The sequence below is a fragment of the Mustela erminea genome, chromosome 10 (genome assembly GCF_009829155.1).
Source record: "Mustela erminea isolate mMusErm1 chromosome 10, mMusErm1.Pri, whole genome shotgun sequence".
NCBI classification, from domain to species: Eukaryota; Metazoa; Chordata; class Mammalia; order Carnivora; family Mustelidae; genus Mustela; species Mustela erminea.
The window spans coordinates 24025259-24030033 of NC_045623.1; positions in this window are offsets into that span (position 1 = coordinate 24025259).

Genomic DNA, 4775 nt, shown 5'->3' on the forward strand with positions numbered 1-4775 from the left:
AGACAAATGTCTACTGAAACTTTATTCATAGCCATCAAAAGCAGAAAAGAACTCAAATTTCCAATAACTAGTTAAAGGATAAACATAATTTGGTTTATCCATACATTAGAATGCTTTTTAGCAATGAAAAGGAACAGACTACTGATACACACAGCCATAGGACTGAATCTCAAATCAGGTAAGCCAAGTGAAAGACGACAGTCACAGAAGATTCCATGTATAAGACCTTCTGGAAAAGGCAAAACTATAAGCATGGGCTTGTGCTTTCTCTCTCTGTGTCAAATACATGGATAAACTCTTTAAGGAAAAAACCCTCATAAAACCATACCCTTAAAATTGGTGAATTTTACTTCATGTAAATTTTGCCTCAATAAACCAGGCTTTTTTTTTTTTAAAGTAAACGACATTTGACAAAATTCAACATCCATTTATGATAAAAATTCAACAAAGTGTACATAGAGGGAATGTACCTCAGGCCATGGATGACAAAGCCACAGCTAACATCATACTCAGTGGTGAAAAGTTTAAAGCTTTTCCTCTAAGATGAGAAATAAGAAAAGGATGCCCACTCTCCCCACTTTTATTCAACATAATATTGGAAGTCCTAACCACAGCAATTAGTCAAGAAGAAGAAATAAAAGACTCATATAAAACATTAGCAATGTCATTAGCAGTAAAATTTATGAAAAGTTGAGTCCAATAACATGAGATAGAAGAGAAGTTAACAAATTGAATATTTGTCCTGGAAGATCTTGCCTAATCTGGAAACGCAGGAGAGAGAAACCAGGATTCTCATATCAAATGGCCAGCCCACTCGCTTGTGACCTTGAGCGAAACATGACTTCTCTCCAAATCTTAGGTAACTCACTGGTAAAGAAATTGCAATAAATATTTGAACTCTTTGACCGTCTTGAACTTCTCAAGCTAGAAAAACAAAACAAAGATCATATTTGCCATTTGGAAAAAAGGAAAACCCAGGTCTAATATGTAATTCCTTTGGTAGAGAAACGGAATTAATAAAATTAGCTTTATTACTCACCATTCCTTTGGAGAGGGAAATTTTATAATTTGGCCAGCAGGTGTCATGCACTCATCTAGGAAAAACTGACAAGTCTTCATATCGAGATGCTTTTCAGATTAATGTTTCCCTAATATTTTTATCTGGGGTGATTATGAATGCTGTTTCTCTGTACAAATGCGTAGAGGAAGGAAAATGTCCTAGAGATTCGATCTTTTTCTCTGTTCTAATAAAATATGGCAATTAAATCTGTATACCGAGATGGAAATCTCTTACTCCGTTATGTTTAATGTTCCAAGATTTTTAAAAAACAGAGTAATGGCTCTTGAACATTGCTTATCCAGTCTTGGCACACTCAGCCTTTTAATGGTATTTCCTTCACTTTCAGTGTCATCTCCAGCATGAAGCCTTCCCCTGGCAAATCACATACCATTATCTCTATGTATCCAAATAAAGCAACTGCTACATTCTCTAGTAACTCTTTATGCATAGGTCTGTGTCTTCTTTTTTGGCCACGCCTCAAACTATAAATTCCTAGGAGGTTCTTGTGCTGCATCCTCAAGTACGTAGCATAGTAGCTTGTGCTCAGTAATGTTTGTCAGTGTAAGTGAAGACGTGAACCAACGCTTGAACCAATTCTACCTTCTCCCAAACGAGTGGTTTTTTGATGACCCTGTGAAAAGAGAGAGGGCTGACAGGTGGTCAGATCAACAGAAATGTGCTGAGAGACACATGGCTATTTTCCCTGGAGAAGTATTTGGGACAATTGTAGCTTATCAAACAAAATAAGAGCAGTGCCATATAGAAACGAAAAATTTGGGATAATGGAGTTGGTGCATGGCTATGTAATGGACCGGCAGAAGTCTTAACCTTTTTTGTGCCAAAGACCCTTTTAACATCTGGGCAAGCCTAAGGATACCTTCTTGATTTTTTTTTTTAAGATTTTATTTATTTATTTGACAGATAGAGATCACAAGTAGGCAGAGAGAGAGAGTGCAGGAAGCAGGCACCCTGCTAAGCAGAGAGCCCGATGTGAGGCTTGATCCCAGAACCCTGGGATCATGACCTAAGCCGATGGCAGAGGCTTTAACCCACTAAGCCACCCAGGCGCCCTTCTTGATGTTTTTTAAAAGACATGCTTTTAAAAGACAAAGTAAAATACCTAAGATTACAAAGAAAACTAATTACATTTAAATACAGTTTTCAAAATATGTTTAAATGATTTGTTAATGAGATCTAGCAGTAGGTTTGATAACTACCATAATTTCATAAAAGTGATGAGTGTAAATGATATTTTCAGACATCTGTGACAACTGTAATATGATATGAAAATATGTTTTTGACAGTCAGAGGTACTGCTAATCCTTTGCAGTTTTGCCTACATTTATAATTGATAAAAATGCTAAATTTCAGGCTAGCAAAATTAAAGTTGTACTTCTTCCTCCCTTCTAAATGCACAGACCCCTTAAATTCTATTCATGAACCACTTGAGGGGGGGCTATGGACCAAAAGTTAAGAACCCCTGAATCAAAGGAAATTAAAATGGCAGAAATTTCGGAGTTATGAAATCTGAAGGAGCAAAAGGATTTTCCTTCTACTAGTAGTCTTCTCTTTTCCTTCGTGAAGTTCACAGTACTCACTTCCTCACCTCTCATTTACTCTTTGCCCCATCACAGCAGGGTTCTATCTCTGTCTTTTCATGAAACCAGCCTTTCCCACTTCTTGCCTGATGTCTAGACAGAACACAGTCCCACGGGTATGTCTTTTTTTTTTTTTTTTTTAAGATTTTATTTGTTTATTTGACAGACAGAGATCACAGGTAGGCAGAGAGGCAGGCAGAGAGCGAGGAGGAAGCAGGCTCCCCGCGGAGCAGAGAGCCCAATGTGGGGCTCGATCCCAGGACCCTGGGATCATGACCTGAGCCGAAGGCAGAGGCTCTAACCCACTGAGCCACCCAGGCGCCCCCACGGGTATGTCTTGCTCCTCACCTTGTTTGATTTCTCTTTGGCTTTTGTACTGTTGACTAAGTCTTATAAAACTTCTTTCCTCTTTTGTCTTGACTCTGTTTTTCTTGTACCTCTTTGGTTTTTTTTTTTCAACCCTCCTACCCATGTCCTCTCTGGCCTGTGGCTATGGGGGTCCTATCTACCTTCTGCTCCTCTTCTCACTCCGCATACTCCCTCTGGATAGTCTCATCAATCTAGACTACATCTTTAGGACAAACCTCTTTCTTGAACCTAAGACCTTATATCCATCTATCTATGACACAACTCTTCTTAAATGTACCAGGACATCCCTCAAACACTATACATCCAAAATTAAACTCACCCTCATCTCCTCCCTGCTTCTTCCCTATGTTCCCTGTTTGGGTGAATTGACACTGTAAGGCAAAGCTGGTCGAAAGTCTGGAAACTTTTTGATTTCATCTTTTCCCTTACTCCCAGATATAAAATTAAACGCCAAATTTTCCAGATTATCTACTTTAAGATCTCTCAAGCTTGTTCATTTTTTTCTAGGTCTACCATAACCTCCTTAGACATTTTGATAGCTACCAATCAATCATTGCTTATGATGTGTCAAATACTATGCCAAGTGTTTTACATACACTGTTTTATTTAATCCTCAAATCACCCCCTGGGGTAAAAAACTACTATGCCTAAAATAATAAATGGGGAGATAGAAGCAAAGGGAGGGAAAGAATAGCCCAAGGTTATAGGGCTTTTAAGTAGCAGAGTCAGGATCAGAGTGTTGGTCCATTGGACTCCAAAACCTGTGAGCCTCCTTGTTGCCCTCAAGGTCTCTGGGATTGCCTTCCTGAAATCCATTCATTATGGTACCACTGAAGTTCTTTCAATCACAGGCAAATCTGACTGCCTGTACTTCTGCAGTGTTCCTGAGACTCCTCCACTGGGCTTCCTGAATTCACCCCTGCTTACCTCTCCAGCTTCCTCTCTTGCCACCCAGCTTGCACTCCACACCTGGCTGCTTTTCATTCCTTCAGCACACTTCCTTCTTCTACCCAACTCTACCGGTCTGCTCAGGCTGCCTCAACCAAGTACAAGTACGCCAAGTACACACGGGGCGTCTTAAACAACAGAAACGGACTTTCTCACAGTTCTGGAGGCCAGAAGTCTGAAATTCAAGGTATCAGCAGGGTTGTTCCTTCTGAGGCTTTTCTCCTTGTCTTGCAGAAGGCCGCATCCTCCTCAGACGGTCTCCCTGTGCGCAACGCATCCCGGCTGTCTCTCTGTGTGTCCAAACTTCTTTCATATAACACCAGACAGAATGGATTAGGGCCACCCTAAAGGCCTCATTTTTAACTTAAACACCTCTTGAAAGGCCCTAACTCCAAATAGAGTCACATTCTGAGGTCCTGGAGGTTAGGGGGCTGCGCCCCATAAACTAAGGAGAAGACACAATTCGGCCCCTAACACCCACTCACCCAGCTAACTCCAACTTACATCTCTTGACTCATTCGTTTGTACCCCCCACTCTGGGAAGTCTTCTCTGGCTACCGCAGGTCTGACTTAAGGGCCTCTGCCATTAATACTGTTACTGCCCCTAGGCTTCTCTAGGATAGCATTTACCATTCTGTATTGTAATTACTTTTTCCCTTCTTGAAGCCCCCCCCATCCGCCACCCAGCACCTTGAGGGCAGAACACACCTCAGTATTCATTTTTTCTAGCTGCAGCCCAAAACCCGGTAGGAGGATCACATCAGCGTTTACCAACCCATTAAGTCAGTTCACAATTTGTT